This window comes from Canis aureus, chromosome 16, assembly GCF_053574225.1.
Source record: "Canis aureus isolate CA01 chromosome 16, VMU_Caureus_v.1.0, whole genome shotgun sequence".
Taxonomy (NCBI): domain Eukaryota; kingdom Metazoa; phylum Chordata; class Mammalia; order Carnivora; family Canidae; genus Canis; species Canis aureus.
This window is the reverse complement of record NC_135626.1, coordinates 54694088-54714917: the sequence shown is the minus strand read 5'-3', so window position 1 is coordinate 54714917 and position 20830 is coordinate 54694088. Positions and strand designations below refer to the sequence as shown.

General features: G+C 37.0%; 1 long non-coding RNA gene across 8 annotated transcripts in view; it reads left to right on the top strand.

Moving 5' to 3' along the window:
- LOC144286936 (uncharacterized) overlaps window positions 1-20830 on the top strand; it is a 571272-nt gene that overhangs the window by 380554 nt on the left and 169888 nt on the right. For 2 of the 8 annotated variants that reach the window (XR_013354886.1, XR_013354887.1), the window contains exon 6: window positions 10997-11105. The exons of 5 other annotated variants lie outside the window; for them this stretch is intronic. This is a non-coding gene — a long non-coding RNA (uncharacterized LOC144286936). The remainder of the gene's footprint in view (window positions 1-10996; window positions 11106-20830) is intronic. One more of the 8 variants, XR_013354888.1, reaches the window with a different exon arrangement.

Genomic DNA, 20830 nt, shown 5'->3' with positions numbered 1-20830 from the left:
TTGAAATGCCAAGCAGCCTACCAGTGAACCACAAATATCTTCTGAAAGAATAAGCTCACTTTCATACTTTGTGTAGTTCGACTGTATTTTAGAAATTCCCAGAAGTTTTACCATCTCATACTTCTTACCAACTGTCTTTTTATCTCGATTGTCCAATGGCTGCTTTATGGGCTCAACTATCGATTATCAGCTCATCGAAGGAATATTCCATTCACAGGTAATTTTGAACAAGTTTCTTTACTTTTGTCTGAGCCTTTGTGGTATCTGTAAGGCTTAATGTTTCAATACATGTAGACTATTTAGACTGTGTCCTTTCAGGGGGTAGGAATGCACACATACCACATGTAGGAGGCTGGGCCATTTGAAAAAAAAAAAGTTGAGTCTAACAGAGAATATTCAATTATTACTGTATGAATGGAAGAGCAGGGGAAATTTATCCAGTGGAATTGGTTTTCCAACAACTTTATGTAAGTCTCAAAGTTTTGTCGTCTTCTTTTGGTTATTGGGACAGTATTTGGGGGTTGGGGAGTAGGTTTCTTGTGCCAACTGCTGCATGTTCTGTTGAGAACATCTTGAAAACTTCATTGCATGGATCTGTTATGTCAGAGTGTTTGTTTTTTCAAACAATTTGACATTTTGAGCCGTCAGCAGCCTGGAAAGTTCGCCTTCCAGATGCAATTCCTCTGAGCGCCAATTTCCATGTGGCCCAATTCTACCCTCTTCTCGAACTTTGGGCCAAATCAGAATACCTTGCTGACCACAGCGGCTGTCTTTGCAATGCAATTGCCTATCAGGCTTTCTCCTGGAGAATGCCAAATGTCGTTTTCTGCAAACTTAACCTAGCCAGGCTAGTGATGTCTGAAAACTCAGCCCAGGGTAAAACATCACTTATTTTCTTACTGATGCCAGGTTTCTTCCTTCCTTCGTTCCTTCCTTCTTTCCTTCCTTCCTTCCTTCCTTCCTCCCTTCCTTCCTTCCTTCCTTCCTCCCTTCCTTCCCTCTTCCTTCCTGCCTTCCTGCTTTCCTTCCTTCCTTCCTTCCCTCCCTCCCTCCTTCTTTCCCTCCTTCTTTCCTTCAAATAATTAACATACAATATTGTGTCAGTTTCAGGTGTATAGCGTAGTGATTTGATATTTATGTACTTATAAAATGTTCACTGCAATAAGTCTAGTTACCATCTGTCACCATGCAAAGTTGTTACTATATTATTGACTATATTCTCCATGTTCTAAATTACATCCCTGTATATTATTTATTTTGCAGCTGGAATATTATACCTCTTAATCCCTTCCCCTACTTCATCCATCCTCCACTTCTTTTTCTTCTGGCAACCATCAGTTTGTATTTGTCTGTTACTATTGTGTTTGGTTAGTTCATTGACTTTGTTGTTCAGATCCTGTACTGAGTTTCTTAAAGGATCTTACTTCTTAGACTGAAGCATCACCTTTAGTTCCTTGTTTACTTTTTTTTTTTTTTTTTTGAGCATGGAAAACAGGAACTTAGTGTAAGAAACATCTCCCATCTTCCATTCTGTAAGGTACTATGTTTCAGTGTCAGCTACTTTGGGTTGTTGTTTTGTGTTTCAAAGACGTTCTGTTTCTTATTTGCATACTGACTGGAGCAATTTTATTTAGAACAAGGAAAAAGATAATGTTTTCTCAGATGAAGATAAGGCTAGAATGGAATCTGCAGAAAATGCGGAGAGGAAAAAAGTAAATGCTTAGAGCTGGGGTTGGGAGCAGCTATTAACTGTAAGTCTTGATCTTACTGGGATGAGAAAGTGTTCTAAAACAGGATTGTGGTGATGGTTGCACAGCACAGTAAATTTGTCAAAAATCATTTAATTCTATACTTTAAATGGATAGATGTTAAGATATGTATAATATACCTCGATACAATTGTTGGCTAAAGGAAAGGGTGGTATCTGCATAATGTTATTTTAATGATTCTCTAGGTCAAGTATTTCTGGGACTTTAATTCATGCTCAGTAATACTAACCAAAGTTGTTACTATTAACTTCCATGAAAGTCAACTCATTTCCATGTTTCCTTATGGAAAATATTATTTAGCAACTATTCATGCACAAGCACAAACAACACCCCTTTCCCCACTGCCTCCCCACCACACACACACACACACACACACACACACACACAGTGTACACACACTAATCTCTATATGATTCCTTTAGGTGGCCATGGAGTCAAAGAATACCCCTTAAAACATTTCCCCCCTAGCCCTTCAAGTTTTTCTCAACTGTCATTTTTACTGTGCTTTCCTATCATGCAGGATAACTCTGCAGGTCCATCATTGACACCACAAGCTTAACATTCCTTCCTTTTGGAACAAATTGTATGTCTGAGCATTATGTGTTAATTTTGCTAGGCTCTCTCTCCATGTTACCATTATATCTCCAAAAGATTCCCATTCCTTCAAATTCCACCAGTACAAACCTGCATTTCTCTCCAGTTCCCCACTCCAACTTTTATTAATATATTTTCTCTCCAGTCTTGAAACCTCAGAGTCATCTTTGACCTCTTCCTTGCTCTCAGGGTATAGAAAGTTCCACAAACCTTTCAGTTTGCTTTACATCCATGCTTCTCTTTTCATTCCCTTTTTAGCAGTCTTTAAACATCTAATATAAGGATTATAGTGAGAAACAAACCAAACACTGAGCTAATCTCTTTGCTTTATCACTTTGTTTCATGATATCCTGATGCCTTTGCCAGAATAATGCCCCCAAATGCCAGATTTGTCATTTTTCCTCTTCCTGGAAACCTTAATTATCTAGTATTGCTCTCAAACTACATCCACAAACATTTTTTAAATCTAACAATTTAAAGTCTGAAAGCCCTTGATGGGTGTGTGTGTGTGTGTGTGTGTGTGTGTATACATGTGTGTTAGAGGTAGAACAAATATACATTATCTCATCCTTTTTCAGAAGTTGATGGTATATCATTGTGAGATAAAGGAGCTGAAAAGTCGTATAGCAAGGAAACATTTTTAATTCAGTCTCATACAGAGTTTGTTAAAGTGCTTTGAACATGAACTATTTTTTTAAAGATTTTGTTTATTTTTTCATGACAGACACACACACACACACACACACACACACACAGAGGCAGAGACATAGGCAGAGGGAGAAGCAGGCTCCCCGCTGAGCATGGAGCCTGATGTGGGACTCGGGGATTATGAACTAAGCCAAAGGCAGATGCTCAACCACTGAGCCACCCAGGTGCCCAGAACATGAACTATTTTGATACCAATCTATAGTATCCATCTGTGCAGGGCTATTGAGCAAAATAATAGACTGAGGAATACTATCTAAATATGAGACTCAGTAAAAGACAAAAGTGATCGATGTGACTTCTCTGTGTCTCAGCGAAGAATTTGGGTACACTTCATTCCAACTTGTCCCAGCCTGCAGTAACTGTGCAGGAGTGTGGCAATACAAATGTGGGCAAGCCGATTCTTCAACAGGATCCACTCTCTTTTTCTGGACTGGCCACAGATTCTTAAATGTTCTCTATGCCCAGGATCTATTATGAAGTTAGCATCACTTGTGCACACAGGGGCAGCCCAGGGCAGGCATTGGCCAGATCTCCAGTGGAATAAAATGGTGCCTAACACCAAAAGCAAGTCGTCATTCCTCCTTAATCTTTCTAGGAAAACAGTGTCACACAAAAACATTTGAATCTATAATTGGCATCTTTAAAGATGCTTGCCATCTGGACCTCACTCAGTTTAATTAGTCATTGCAGGGTGGTGGTTCTCTTGTAAAAATCTTGCACTCCATTAACCTTGACTTTTCACACATTGACATTTCAAGCCCCTTCTTTGCTTTCCTATGGTGGAGTGGACACGTTTCCATTTAATGGGAGTCCACCTCAGGGTTCATGAGCCAGACGCTTGTTATTTGGCAAGGCCACTGAGCCCAAGTCTATAAATTGTGGCAGCCAGGAAAGGTTGCAGGCAGCTAAAAATGGCAAGAGAGCAGGAGTCATGGGGCTCACTCCACCCTTCCTCTAGAGATTTCCAAACAGCATGGTGAGCAAGGATTGGGAAGGGTGGCAGAGGGAAATAACACGTAGAGATGAACCTGAGCAGAACTTGAGAATGGGTTTATGCACTAAGGCAGCTTTAGTCTGCTGTGAACAGCTACACAGACTGATTAGTTAGCAGTTTCTGTTGCTAAACGGTTTAGACAGCTCACCATTTATTCCTTTAACATTTTAAGTGAAATATTGTCAAACTTGGACATCAGAAAACAAGGCTTCTTGTATTTCAGGGCAGTCCATGACATTCAATACTGTCCTTTCTCCCCATTTTTCCCCTCTCTTCCCACTTTCAGTTCCCTTTCATTACTGTTTATTTTCTGAGGGAGTTTTCAAGAATGGGAGTGGCCATGCCTGGTCAACAGGCAATCTGTTTTACGTATTTCTTTTTCATTTGAAGCTGCACAGCAGAAATGGCCATAAGATGTGGTAAGAATGATGTCAAAGTAGTTACAGGAGGCTAGAAAGTCTGTCCTCTCGTAGCCCAAGAAGTATCCATCTTCTCTAGCTTGTCAGCATTCTCTCAGGTCTTATTTTATATTTATTATTTATATATGCCCCTATATTTATATTTCTAATGTTATCCTATATTTTATTTTTTACAATGATCATATGTCTATTTTTCTTTAGCTTTTATTCACTTATTTATTTGAGAGAGAGAGGGCAAGTGTGATGAGGGGCAGAGAGAGAGATAGAATCCCAAACAGACTCTGCACTGAACATGAAACCTGATGCAGGGCTCAATCTCACAAACCTGAGCTGAAATCAAGAGTCAGACATTTAACCTACTGAGCCACCCAGGCATGCTTCAGTGTGCCTAATTATTAAAGTAAGTTATATTTTCATATAGGACATTTAATCATCTCTCTTTGTTATTTCATAATTATTGTATCCATTTAACAAAGCAAGCAATTTGTATGTGCCAAACTTCTGGTAATACTGAAGATCAGGAAATTTAAGTTATAAATATTTCTTCACTAGATACTGTATACAGAACCCAGTTAACAGAGAGAATTGAGAGTTAGCAATAATAGCTTAGAAATTAAGTCCACTAAAATATGGACATTATATCTTTTAGCAGCATTCTAGTGTGTGTGCTGAAATCAGTATCTTTGGAAGTGTAGTTGTTATGCTGGTCATGGAAGGAGCTCTAGCATCAGTGTATTGATTAATCAATTGGTTAATTAGCTCTAGCTGTGGTAGTCAGTTGCCATAGCCTAAAATTTAAAAAGACATATGCCAATTGCCTTCTCAAGTAGTCTCCCTGCATTCTTGAAATCTAGAGGCTCATTATGGCATTGGACCAATACAATAGGATCTATAGTATATGCTGATAAAATTGAGATTTCATGGAGGATGTTCAGTCTATTTGTGTTGTATGTGTGTGATTTTTGAAATCAGATTTTCTTTTTCTTTTTCTTTTTTTCTTTTTTTTTTTTTGTTTTTTGTTTTTTGTTTTTTGGAATGACTTGCCAGGTAAACATACCTTGTGGCCACGATGGCCAAGCCTGAGTACATGTTGAGGTACTGTTACTTCAGGGAGGATCATCAAGCAGCCAAGAGGAAGCATGTGAGCATTGACTGGCTTAGAGTATGGGCTCAGTTAAGTTGCAGTCAAGCCCCCAGATGGTATTAGGAGGTATCAACACCACAACTCCTTTGTAATTTTTTAGAGTCTGTGTATTTTGATGAGGGTGGGATTCAGGGCCTCTTGACTTTCTACTGGTCATCTATTATCATAGTAATAGTATAAAACAAACCACCTTTAAAATAAACAGCTCACAACAATAAGCATCTGAAAAATCTTGAGTCCAGGAGTTAGTTACTCTTTTAGGCTGGGCTCAGCTGGATGGTTTTCAGTCTCCAACGGGATCAGTCGATGGCCTGGCTGTTTGATAGCTATTAGCTAGGAATCATAGCACAGGGGCCTGTGTTCCTCATTCTCTAGCAGACTAGCACAGACGTGTTGTCATGGCAGAGGTAGAGGGCCAAGAGAGAGAACATAGACATGCATATGATCTTTGTGTCTGGGCTTAGAACTGGTGCATCCTCACTCTATGGCATTCTGTTGACTAAAGTACATCACAGATTCATCACAAAGGATGAGGAAATAGACCCATCAATTTATAAAATGGAACTTCAAAGTCATGTGGCAAAGAGTGCAGGAACAGCAAGGCATGAAGAACCTGGACTATTAGTACAGTTAATCTACATACATTTATTCCTTAGTGGAAACATTTTGATCAGAAAATTTTCTCAAGCTTTGTTAGATGTCATGCTGCATATTACAGGACAAAAATAGAGAATTCAAAAATGAAACATAAGAGATATATCTCTGTAGAGCTGACTTATAATTCTGCCCACACGAAGCAAGAACAATGCCTTTTCTCCAGTTGATAAAACGAATGTACCATTTATACTAAAATGTCGATCTATTTTGGAGATTTCAAAGCATTACATGGTATTATTTCTAAGGAGCATTGGAGATTTATGATGTACTGTACCAAGTTCCCAAAGGGCTCCTTCTAGCCTTGCTGTCCTTTCTCTGTTTCTGATTTCCCCTAATGTTTATGTTGTTTTCCTTAAAACCAAGTCCTGGTAGTACAGGTGGAGAAATGATAAACTAGTCAGTGGGAAACTAGGCTAGTTTCTTCCAGACCATCATCCAGTGAATTTTTTTCTGCTGATACAGCTACAATTTAGAAACTTGAAATGATGCATAGGTTGACTATATTCTGAGTGCCTCATACTAAACCTACTACTCCAACTGTAGAAATAGATTTGAAATATGGATTCTATTGATTATTAAGAAATTAACCACCAGCACAGAACTTATCTCACTTTTCATGTTTTGGGGTAGGGGTGAAATTTTCCTCAGAGTAACTTACAGATACGTTTTTATCTTATTGAACTGTATTGAAAAACAAGGAGAATAAATAAATTACTTGCACAAATAGGTAACCAATTGTACCTTTCTGCCCAGACCTGAGGGGTTTTCTGAAGCACAGGCTCACATGTGGAATGTCTCAAGCAAACTGGGACAAGTTGGTCACCCTATCCACAAACATCCCTTTCAGGATAGTTGATAATCTGGCAATATTTCCTATGGGTCAAACAAATTTAGTTAAACTGAGTTTTAAAAGTATTCTACATATGTCTTACAGGCATAGTTTTATTTCATTTTGTATGGAAAATTTTAAATCATTCTATTTTACTTTGCTGTTCAAAGCCGAAGCTGAAAATAAGTGAGGGAGAGCTTATTTCACTTATGTGAATATTGGCTAAAGGAATAAAAGTAAATACTTTTGTAGAGTATAAATAGCAGAAATCAGATGTCATTATCTTTAATGATTAGTTTTTAAAACCCTAATTTATCTATTTATTTTTTTTACTCTGCCAAATCAAGGAGTAATTTGATGATTTCTAAGATCCTTCCAGCTAAAATGTTCTAGAACTCCATGTTTATAATAAAATGAATTCTTCATTAGGAGAGAAAATATTTCAGAATGCAGACTGACTTTTAAAGAGTTAAATAGAACTGCAAAAAGCTGCCATTTTAACAGAACATTTTAAACCAACGAAGTGTACTAACTACTGTTATTGTTTATTTTCTTTCTAGTCTAGGGAAAATTTTTTTCTTTTTAATCTGCCAGAAGGGACTTTTAGGATTTGAGCCTTAACATTGTTCTTAAGGCTTGAATTTATTTTTTAATTAGAGTTAAAATAAAAATAAATGTTCACTTTCTAGAGCTATGCAAGTCCAGGAAAAAAAAAAAAAGAAACTTCCTCATCTGAAAAGATTTAATGGTAATCTATGCTGTAAAAGAGCATTTTGAAAAATATAAAACAAAGAGCTTTCAAAGTGGTCAAAGACTAATGTAAAGTGATATATTTCAGACCGGAGAGATGGTGTAACTTACTCCTGTCACTGCTGCCTGTTTATTGTGTTTGTCTGGTTGGCCTGGCAACCAGCTCATGCCATTTCACTCATTTTATAACGTTCCTGTAAATGTTAGGTAGGCCTGGATTTATTATACACTGTCAACACCTAAAATGGAACCCACTGCTTAACGTAGTTTATTTGGCTGGATGGCTCTGCCTCCTTAAAAAAAAAAAAAAATGTGTGTGTGTGTGTGTGTGTGTGTGGTGTGTGGTGTGTGTGTGTGTGTGTGTGTGTGTGTGTGGTGTGTTAGAGAAAAAAAAATCCTGTAGTGCCTCCAAAAGAAATGTAGCCCAGGCATAATTGAAGTTGGGTGGCATGGGCTATGTCAAAGGAGCATTTGAGCTAAGGAGCTGTTGTGTTGTTGGGTGGGGACATCTGACTCACAATATTTGTGACTTGGGTTTAGAGGGACAGAAGACCAAGAGTCATGTTTATTGCTGAATTTATCATCCCCAATGAAACCAGATGGCCAATCGCTGTTGTCCAGAAAGGCCTGTGAGCCGTCAAAGGATGAATCATAAGCCTATTAGAAGTTGGACCGATTTCTTTCCTTCTTAGTAACACGCTCGTTTCATCCGTCTGCTCTATGACAAAGCAGATTTGATGAGGACCCAAGAGGTACAATCCTGGAGAGGTTACATGTTCGGATAACCTTAATCGAGCTTATATGTACTGTTGAGATAGCTGGAGCATTAAGGTGAAACATTCAAAGAGCCAAAGTGGTTTAGAAATATTAAAGGGAAATGTGATACTCTGGCCACAACCAATGGAGGCAGACTCAGCCCAACACTAATGAAAATCACAGACAGGTACCTCTGCTGCCTTGCTCTGGATCAGCCACACATTGAATCAGTGTCCTATTCATTCAGTTCCTTCAGGAAGGGGGGGGTGACTATATGTGGGAGTAGACTTTTGTTAATAGCTCTGTTCAAAATCAGTGAACAAATCTTTAAATCCTATATTCTTTTGGCTCCTAGGGATCAATGAGTTCATCCTGCTTATTCCTCTGCCCTTGTGCATTTCCCACAGGATGATTGGGTGCTGAACGCAAAAGGTTAATAGAAACTGTGACACAATCTTGTTAGGCTGGGGTTGAAATCATGATCTCCCAGTCTCCCTCCTAGGTGCACATCTAGTCATTATTTAAAACTTGTTAAATATAGAAAAGATTCTTTTGAGAAAAATTACCATAAGCACCCTGGCAAGTTGAGAACCAAAGCTATTCCAGGTAACTGTGACTTTTTGTTAGTTGGATAATTATTGTAATTATAGCTCAATGTAGTTTGGGCTTGTAAATTCTAGAGGAACATTGTATTTTCTTTTTTTCTTTAAGAAAAAGTTTTTTTTTTCCAAGTTTTTATTTGAATTCAAGTTAGTTAATATATAGTGTAGTATTGGTTTCAGGAGTAGAATTTAGGATTCATCACTTACATATCACACCCAGTGCTCATCACAAGTGCCCTTAATGTCCATCACCCATTTAGCCCCTCCCCTCCAGCGACCCGGAGTTTGTCCTCCATAGTTAAGAGTCTCTTAAGAGTCTCTATAGTGAAGGTTCTTAAAAGATCCTCTGTAGTTAAAATGTCTCTAGAGGGACATTTTATTTATTTTTATTTTTTATTTATTTTTGTTTTTTAAGCATTTTATTTATTTATTCATGTGAGACACAAAGACACAGGCAGAGGGAGAAGCAGGCTCCCTGCAGGGAGCCGGATGCAGGACTCGATCCCATGACCCTGGGATCATGATCTGAGCCAAAGGCAGGATCTCAACCACAAATGTCCACCCTAGAGGGACATTTTAAAAAATTAAATTTTAATTAAATTTAAATCTATTGAATTAAATCTATTGAATAGTTGTATTTTACTCTCATCCCTGCATCCAACTTAACTATTTTATGAGTTAACTTGAGAAGGGAATTTTTTCCTAGAAGAGGACATTTTCCTCTACTCTAATCTCCAGCCTCCCAACCTGATGAACAGGTGGCAAAAACGTTCTGAGGGAAGAATGGGAAAATTTGTTTTTAAAGCTCTAAATAGTATGTGTGCCCTTTGATGTGAAACAAATAGACTTCAGGGAATTCTCTTAAAAGATATCTATATATATAATATATATAGATATATATATCTTATATATATATCTTATATATATATATCATATATATATGTATTGGGTGTGTGTGTTTATCGTACATGTGTGTGTGATATATACACATTCATATGTACCTGTTATTACGTAGTCCCCATAATGCACATATTACATTACATGCAATATTACATAGTCCACATTATGTGTATGTTCTAAAGTGTTAGGAAAAACTTTCATTTAGGTGATACAAACACATGAGCTTTGGACATGTGTGTATGTGTGTGCATACACTTGTATATGGGTGCTTCTTTATTTGTACTGAGTAGATAGTCTAAACTCAAGTAAGATAAAACACTTTAACTTTTTATTTCTCTAGACCAAAATAAGATCATTCAGGCATCCACCCAGTGTCCCCTGCATTGTGTAGCCACGGTGGCGGAAGATCTGATGGCAGAGTCCATTAAATGCCAAAAAGTCAGGGTTGACCAATGTTAGCGTCATGGCAATCGTTGGTTTGTGGATGCCTCAGACCAATATAACTGATATTTAATGCCATGCAATCCATCTCACATTCCAAATATGGACATCCTAAGTACTTTTGTGATAAAGGAGCCATTTCTGGTAATGGAAGTCTTAGGGCCAATCTACAGGAGTCCATGGCATTTGGAAAGTGAGGCGGGAAAAAACAAACAAAAAAAAACAACCTTCTTGACTTAATCAAATAGTACTTTTCATGACAAAATTTTACAGAAAAAGCTAATTTGAGAGTTTGGTCATTGTATGTGTGAGTGAATATGTGTGTGTATGTATTTGTGGGTTATATTTTTGGTTTTTTTGTTGTCTTGGGGGGATTTTTTTTTTTTTTGCTATGAAATAACTCATTGTTTGAATTTATCCTTGCTGGCCCCAGAAGGAAGGTGAAATTCTCAGCAGTGATGATGTTTGATTCCATCAGTGAGCTTAAAGCACAAGGGAATGATATTCTAGTACAAGCTGTCTAAGAAAGGCACTGTTTATGGGTGAGTCCATTCTTCATGGATCTGACTTTTTAACTATTATCAATGAACTACACATATATGTCTACTTCTGGGTTTTCTGTTAGTCCAGCTTTTCTATTCTTTGGGTTATATCACATATTTTAATTTTTGTAGTTTTATTGTCCTTTACCCCTCCCCTAATTTCGCCATTTTTCTTCTCTGTACCGAAATTATTATTATTTAGATGAACTAAAAAACCACCTCACCAGTTAATACCAAATCAGATTTTAACTGTAACTACCAAACACTTATAAGCTAATTTTAGAGAATATATTATTGAGTAGTCTCAATTAAAGGTACCTTATTTGAATCCTTGCTTTAATTTCCCATAACTTCTTCTAGTTCTTAGTGTATGGATATCATATTTTCAAGCTGGCTATTTCTAGCATGTATAGGGAAATTATTGATATCTGTATGTATTTGCGGGGGGGGGGGAGAAAAGCTTCCTATGAGATTTGATTATGATTTCTAATAATTACTCCATTCTCATAAGCTTTCATGAGGTAGAATAATTCATCTACAAAGAGCGACATGTAGTCTTCCTTTTTTGGTTGTCAGTTTTACAGCATTAACTAGAACTTCTAGAATAATTGGTGTAATGATGGCTGTCCTGGCTCTTTTCTGACTATAATGGGAATTCTTCCATTTATGTTTAAGTATTTTGTCACCCACTGATTTTTATCGTTCCTATTTTATTATTACATGTCAGTTTTTAAATTACTCATTATCTTAGACATCTATGGAGAGATTTCTCTTTTGATGTATTCATGAGATGTGCTACAAAAATAGAATTTCTAGTATTAATCTATTTTAAATTTGGGATACAGCCTGATTGGCCATGGTCATTGGTCAATGACATTAAAATATGAGTCTTGGGCTATTGTTTTCATTAATACAACCCAATGCCCTACATTATTAGCTCATAGTAGGTATGCATTCAGCATTTGGTCAATGAATGAATATAAGTAAATTTCCAAGAACTGTCAACTCTTGAGTGGATAAAATAGCAGCTCTTATAAAAAGATGTATCATCCTAATAAATAATTGCCACATAAGTTATATTTCAGTCACATCAATTTCCTTTAGAAAATTCAAATGCTTTATTTTGCTCTCGTCATTTTGGCCTCTTGCTTGTTTCTCTTAAGTGTTTGGCCCACTCTTACCTATGGTCTCTATACCACTCTTCCCTCTGCCTGGAGCACTTTCTGGACATCCACACCTTTAACTTACCTCCTTCTTAGCTGTACGCACATTATCGTTTCCAGGAAGTCAACCCCAAACAAGCCTATATTACTTTGAAAATGTTTTCCATGCGATTTGCCTTTTATTCATCATTCTGGCCATACTCTTCAGAGCATATATCAGTTGTGTATCCTTTGAAAAACAATGGACAACAGATTTCACTGAATTATCTCAAAGTGCAAAGATGCAAAACTGAGCAAACAATTTACAACTCCCTCCCCTTTAGAGATAGGGGTGGATTTTTTTTAATAAGTCCTTATAACTGCAGGATTACAAATCTTTATCTGAACCATCTCAGCTGGAAAACCTGATTTCTGTCCACTCTGAAGACTCATTGAAGATGCCACTTTAAGAAAGAAATCTTGTCACCTCCTATCTGCTGGTGCAATTCCATTTTGGTTCTTGGTAGCTTCTTCTGTAAACATGATATAGAAATGTCTGCAATTCTGCATTAATGACCACCTACATAATGAGATCAAATCTTAACTCTTGGTGACAAACAGAGTAAATATATGGGTAGTTTGTTTAGGCTCTAGTTTGAAATGACTAAGTAGCCTGTGAAAACAAAGTTTAACAGGCTCATAAAAGTATGCTGTCTACATAACTAATGTGGAGTTTGTTTTTATGTTGCCTATTACAGACCATAAACAGTAACAGTGGAGTCTATCTTTTATTCCATAGAGCTGTAAAATGTCCTGGCTGTGACAACGGTGTATATACTACACACACTTTGTAAAGATGTTGCATTTATTTTATATGCAAATGAAAACAGTAAATTGTTAAGAATACAAAATGCAAATAAGCACATAACACTTGAAATGTACTTAAAATTACATAAAATATAGAGCAGTTGTATTTTAATATGTACATTGTCATTAGAGGGGAAAACTTTCCTGCAGCAAACTTCGCATGTTTAAAAATGTGCCTTAATCAGCTTCTTACGGAATTTCTGACAGCAGTGGCAGGACCATGACTGCCCCTTTTAATTATCTCACAATTTGCTCACTGGTTTTGGGTAATTGCAACAATTTGCTTGCAGAAACCTGTGAGGAATCAGATGTTAATTGACTTTGTCTTGCTTAATCAGGCCCTCAAGAAACAGGCTTCATTTTCCTGACTGTTTCTTAAGCTGTGTGTTGGCATCCTGTGATACAGTGGAAAGAAAACATACAGACAGTTGCCTTGGTATTGACTGGCCAAATCTGATTATGAGTCCAACTCTGAATGGAGCGTTTCCAGGAATTAGCAGAGGGACCTAGAGAAAATACTCAGATATGTGAAATGACACTAAAAAGCATTTCTGTGATATACATGTGACATAGTAAAAAGGTAATGCACATTTAAAATCAGAGTTCAATACTCATTTTGATTCCACTGCTAAGATCTGGAACAATCTAAATATAATATATGGCTCAAATTATTATTAGAATGACCCATTTGGGGGCCCCTGGGTGGCTCAGTGGTTGAGCGTCTACCTTTGGCTTAGGTCATGATCCTGGGATCCTGGGGTCAAGTCCCACATCGGGTAACCCGCGGGGAGCCTGCTTCTCCCTCTGCCTATGTCTCTGCCTCTCTTTAAGTGTCTCTCTCATTAATAAATAAATAAAATCTTAAAAGAAAAAAAGAAGAAGAATGACCTATTTATTTGACTCTTTGTGATCATTCTGAGTATCACAATCTGGTGGCTTTGATTTACCTTCTCACCTGACAATAACTTCCCAATTTCTGCTTTTCCTTTCTGCCCTCCCCTTGGCAAAGAGCCTCATACTAAAGATAGCTGAAGAGTGTCTGCATTATCCAGAATCTGGTAGAATCATCCCCCAGAAAAACCAAACACACAACCCTACGGTTAATACCCTAATCTTCTATACCCTTGATTCTAAACCCAAGAGGCTTCATAAGCAATAGGGAGGGAGGGGTGAAGGATTTGGTAAAATATAACATATTTTAACATAGTTAAAAGAATACTATTTTTTGTCCTATCCACAGATTGTTTTCCATATGTCAGCAACTTTCCTTTATATTATTTACCTCACTTAATTTTTATGTCTTTCCCAGGTGAGGCAGTTACTATTTAATCCTTCCCATGTACATCCTAGTTTGGCTACTTGATTTCAGCTCAGATCATGATCTGATGCTTAACCGATTGAGCCATCTAGGCACCTCTTCTTGCAGTTCTTTTTTAATTTTTTAAATTTTTAAAATATTTTATTTATGAGAGAGACAGAGAGAGAGATAGAGGCAGAGACACAGGCAGAGGGAGAAGCAGGCTCCATGCAGGGAGCCCGACCTGGGACTCCATCCTGGGTCTCCAGGATCACACCCTGGGCCGAAGGCGGTACTGAACTGCTGAGCCACCCAGGCTGCCTTCTTCTTGCAGTTCTATGCATTTTTGATTTATATATTGTAGATAGAGTTAAATTAGTAGATGAAGACAAGTTTAATTTTTTATCTTATTGGTGAATTGAACTGTTTATTATTTACTATATAATAATTATCTTTTCCTGATAATGCTTTTGTCTTAACGCATTCTTTGTATGATACTAATATTCAGACATCAGCTACCTTTTGTTGATAGTACCCTGGGTATATCTTTTACATTCCCTTGATTTAAAAAAAAAAAAAATGTGTGTCTTTATGCTATAGAAGTCTTTATGAGCTGTTTAGGGATCAAGGCTGGTATATTCTGAATTCATATTTATAAGCTAGGATTTTAAAAATACAATTTCATTATCTCTGTCTTTTAAATAGCAAGTTAAGATCAAGTTTATAATTTCTACTTATCCCTGTCTTCTTTCTTCTTCCCTTTCTTGCATTCTTCAGGATTGGTTGTGGTTTTTTTGAGTTGCTGTAGTTTATTTTTCTCATTTTTCCACATTAAAAAAAATTCACCAGGTTTTGAATTCATCCATTTCTACCCTTTTAGAGGTTAGTCTGGAAATTATATCATGAATATTGAATGAAGCCCAAAGTTTAACATGTTAAAATTTCAAACTAGATTTAGAATTAATCTTAATATTACTACTGTTTTAGTGATCCCTCCTGAACTTTTATCATGCATATTTGGTTACTCAAGTACAAAGCTTAACAATATCTTAAACCCTATTTTTAGCCCCTTTCCTCCCCCCTAAAATATAAGGACCTCATAAAGACCTGATATCCTCTAATTTATATGCTCTTAATTTCCTGTACTTTATTACTGTTCTTTAAAAATCACTTTTTATTTTAAGTAGCAGCATTAATATTGCTTTAAACCAGATAGCATTTGTCTAGATTTAATAAATGTTCAAAACTTTTTCTTACTATTTGTTTTTATGTCTTGCATTTTCTCCATATTTTCCTTCTCCTCGAAATATATTTTTTAATTCAGCCTATTAGTGGAATATTTGATTTTTTTTTACCTGAACATATTATGATTTTATTCTTGTTTTTTAAAGCTGGATTAGTTTAGTACACTATTTTTATTCCATAGTTATTTTCTCAAGCACTATGAAGAATCCCTTGATTTCTCATTTCTATTGTTACTTTTAAGAAATCTGTTATCAATGTAATTCTTACTCCTTTGTTAGCGAGATGTCTTTTCCCTCTGCCTTTTGTGCCACAAATTTATAAATTAAAATTTGATTAATTTGGGGTTGCTTATCTATAATTAAGGGAATAGTCTACTTTCCTTCTTCGTGTAGTAAGAAATATGCCACCATGTGTGAACACACATGCACACAAAAGCCTCAAGACTTAAATCGTGTGAAAAAGCCCTATTACATGCCTTATTTAATTTTATATAACTAGATATTTAATATATAGTTAGTATAATATATATGTATTATGCATATGCACACATACATATATATCTTAAATATTTTAAATGTGTCACACTTATTTAAACAGGTAAATAGTGGAAATCATAAATAGCTCTTAAATATCTGGTGCTGTGTGGATGTACTTATTTGGGAGTTTCTGTAGCTCGATATTATGCCCAGAAGAATTTTTAAAAAATCATCACCCTCATGTAATGCTGTATGAACAGGCCATTAAAACACTCTGAGCCACAGCCAAGTTTTGCACTACAGGATTGAGATATTCTGAATAAGTGTTTGTGAGTTGAGTTCTTAACTAAATCAAACCTTACCACGTTGTATGGTTGTGCATGACATTCTCTGCTGTTTACACAGCATAGTAACCAGTTGTGGGATCGACAAGTCAAGGGGAGCGTGGAGGCTTTGGAGGGAGTTCAGAGGAGAAGGATGATGATTAAAGACTAGAAAATCAGACCTCTGAAAAAAAATATAAGGAACTGGGTTTCTGTAGTCTGAAGAATAAGTATTGAAGAGTTACTGTGAATAGTTTTCAACTTGAATGAGAACTTATAACAGGTAATAGTGATTCTCTGGCCTCTGTCTTATGAAGCATGGCCAGTTGTTACAGATTTTGAATCCAATATGAGGATATAGGCTATCTAGAATTCATTATTTAATGATGATAATTGTTTAATGTTCTAATTAAACTAGAGCAGGCTAAGAGGCCATCTTTCTGTAGCTTTACATGAGCACCACCCCAGATTTCCAAGTAGAATGAACTAGGTTTCCATAGTATTTTTCATATCACTTTTATAGAAATATCTCCAAGTCTCTAAAAACCCTACTGAGCAACTTAGTGTGGGGCCACCTTCCATCATCTACTTCCTAGCATCAGTGCCTGGTGACTAGAAGGAACTTAACAGATTTCTGGTAAACTGAATTGAATGGATTGAAAATTACTCTATATCTATTATAATTACTGTGTCCCATATATTATGGGAGACCTAGCTAACCTTTGGAACTGGAGCATTACAAAATATTTTTAAGAGAGGTGGCATCGAATTAGATCCTGAAGGAAACAAATGATTTTTTAAAAAAAATTAACAAGTAAAAATTAATGAAGGAGGGATAAGTCTGATCAGAGAGTATAGACTGAGATGTGGTGTTGGTGTGTCCAGGGTTGGGGTGAGGAGTGCAAGAAAAGACTATACTGAATGGAGTACAATTATGAAGAAATATGTCAAGCTAAGGAGCTCGAATATTATGATACTCATCAATGTTTCCCAAAATATGTTATTTAAAATATTGAATCTGAGAGATGCTAATGATTTTTACGTGAAAAAAAGTTTCTATATACAGCTAAATTTAAGAAGTGGGAATGTGAAATTAAGTGAATCAGGTTTTCCCATCGGTAGACTTCTTCAAGCCCCCAAGATGCTGGGAAGCACCATGGATTTCCTAGAGAGGTGGCCATAGGCAGTCTTTTCACGAATGTAATTAATCCCATGCCCCTTTCGTCACTGAGCAGATCAGCAGCTTGTGCAACAGAGGAACACAGGGCAGAGCCACTGAAGACAAACTACAGGATCAAAGTAATATTTAAAGAAGATTAATCTAGTGGTGACACACAGGGCTAGCTGGATGGAAAAAAAGGTCCAATTCCAAGAGTATTGTAATTGAACAGGCATGAAATAATAGGAGTTTGAATTAAAGTCTTGCAATGGGACAAGCAAGATAGGCTTGGATGGGAAAGAGACATAAAAGAATTGAATGCCTTTGGTAAGTGACTGGGTTAAGGGGTAGGAAGCCAAAAGAATGAAAGCTAACTCCAAAATTTCAAGCCTGGGTGGCTGGAAGAATGGTGGCACCATTGACAGAAAGAGGGAAGCCAGCCAGCAAATACATTTAGTGCTGTGTGTGAGGTGATAGCAGAGAATTAACTACAACATTTCACAGACTCACATGGCCATAAAAGATCTCACAGGGCTTCGGGTTCATGTTCCTGTAGGCTAATAAGCCTATAGCTTACCTATCTCACGCCATCATGGACCTTTTCACAATATTCTGGGAAGAAAGGAATTAAAAATCTTGCCCTGAGTAAGACGTTGCCATGTCCTCCAAACTAACATCATTGTTTTTAATTAGTCAAGGTCTTCCATTTGCTATTTACTGTAATCACTATCATATTCAGAATGTAGTATCAGTTGTTTTTCACCTACAAACTTTTAAATGAAACCAAAGGTACTTAGAATTTTTTAGTCTTTGCCCTTTTTCTGGAGTCATGGAATTTCTCAAACCTTTTATAGGTTGGCATTTATAGTTACAGTGATTTAAAACTTAGTCATATATAGATCATATGTATTGGATAATATACTAAATATACACTAATAAATGGAAATCTGTTGGAAAAGAACACTGTTAAAATGAGTGCTCTTGGCTTGGGAAGAACCATGAGCCCGGTTCAGAACTCTTTATAGTTTTATGAAAATATCATCCCATTTCTTTGTCATTGGTGATCTAGAGTCTAAAGGCTTCTGGATTGCATTCTTCATAAGGTATAGTAATCACACACTTTTAATATACCTTATAATGCGATCTTCCGGCTCACAGGCAATAAGAGTGTCTGCAAAAATGATTATACAGTCGATTCATTTTAAAAAATAGTCTATGTATTATCGAGCATTAGCCACATAAAGTAATATTAAGAATAAGTATACTAGTTGACTAAATGTTTTATGTATACATAAAGATTTATTTTTTTATGAGATGACCTTGAATAATATGTGTACCAGATTGACTAGAAAGTTTATAAAGCTAGGTTGATGTCAACCACTTCCTCTGTATCACCAAAAATACCACGTAAAGGAAACACAGAAGATAGAACATAATTTTCTGATCACTCAGTCATATTTAAGACTTTCAAATAAATCATCATTATGAAATGCACATATAGTTGGGAGCAATCTGAAGAAATTGCCATAGTCTTTTTATTAAAGAAGGAAGAAGCTACTTAATAGTTTACATAATTATAGGAATAGGATATTTATGTCCATGTTGCATTAATAAAAAAGCAAAACAGCTAAGGATTATTGTCTTGCCAAGCATTCTTTCCTACCCTCCCAACTCCTCACTTCCATCCACATATTCAGGTCTCTGCACTTTGTCACAGCCACCCCCGACCTATAGATTGGGCACATCTTGCATATTGATTCTTTCCTGATTCTCTCTCCCTTCTTCTACATAGAAGCAATGACACTCAGCTACATGTAGCTCCATTTTATCCAGAACTGGATTAAAGAGAGCCTGGTTGGATGCAGTTGGAGGATTGATGTCTCTCTGATAAGTCTGAGCCTTAGGAGCCCAACCAAGCATTATGCTTCAACTCTCTACCTTTTCTCCATAACAAGTGGCCCACCTGTTTGACTAGACTTTTAACCTGGTATCTGAGTTTTACTAGGTTCCACCTTCCATCTGAGGCCAACAAAGTCTGAACCCCCATCAATTCACCTCAGGTTCTAAACTCTTGCCCATCAACCTCTCTCTTCTCCCTCAAGGTAAATCTCTGTCCTCTATCCTTTTCATGAGCTCATATGGATTGTCTTGGTTTAAAATTCTCATATAACTGGCTTTAAAAAGTCCTTTCAAGCACTCCCTTTGGTGAAAATTACCATACCCGCTCAGATGGGCCACATTCCTTAATTCAACTAACCTGTGTTATTGAGGATCGCCATGAGCCCGGTTCAGAAAATCAGTCAAGTTCAGAATCAAGTTCATTGGGCCTGAGTGTGTAGAGCAGGGAACACATGAAGGCCAAATTACATTGTAATTCTCAAAAGCTGGAGTTCTGTAAAAGAAATGATGAACATTGGTGGCAAAGAAGATATAGGGGTAGGCGGGGGCGGGGAGTCCTCAAACTCTGGCTCTCTTCTTCCTTGTTCAGATTTAAAACTTCGGTGCCAGGATTTTGATTTTCCAATCTAACATTCTTTTGCTTTCCCAATATCATGCAAATGCATTCTGAAGAATGGCAGTGAGCAAAACCAGAGTAAGTATACTTCAAAAGGTCTGCAGAGGTGAACGATAGAGAAAACTGAGAGTTGTCGAGTGCACAAGATTACCAAGAGCGTGTTTGGCATTGTGCCATTCTGGAGGCAGAGTGAGAAATGGACTCAGGCAGATCAGCCCTGCAAAGTCTAGGTGGGCCACCTTAGCTCTGGGTTCAGATGACAGAACAGTTCCTTTGAAAGTTGACTAGAAGAAAACCATGCCCTCTCTCCATTGTGGAAATATTTTTAGCTAACTGTTCTCTACAGTATAAAAATCACTGTGCTCATGGACACACACACACACACACACACACACACAGTTGTTGAATCAAGTCATGATGTTGTACCTAAATCCCTTCTGATTAAGCCAATCCAGTAACACAGAAAATGCTACTAAATTAGACTCAACTGAAGAGCAATACCCATTAAGAACTCTGGCACCTTTTTCTCACCAACTTGCTCCATGTCACCACCCTCTCTCATCATTTTTCTGCCTATGCCTATAGCTTCCATAAGAGGCCTTCTTTCTTTACAGAAAAAAAAAATCCTTCCCAGGGGCATGGGGAGGAATGTTTAGGAAAACGTCCATTGGTTGGTGGGAACCATCAAGACTTCTGCAATC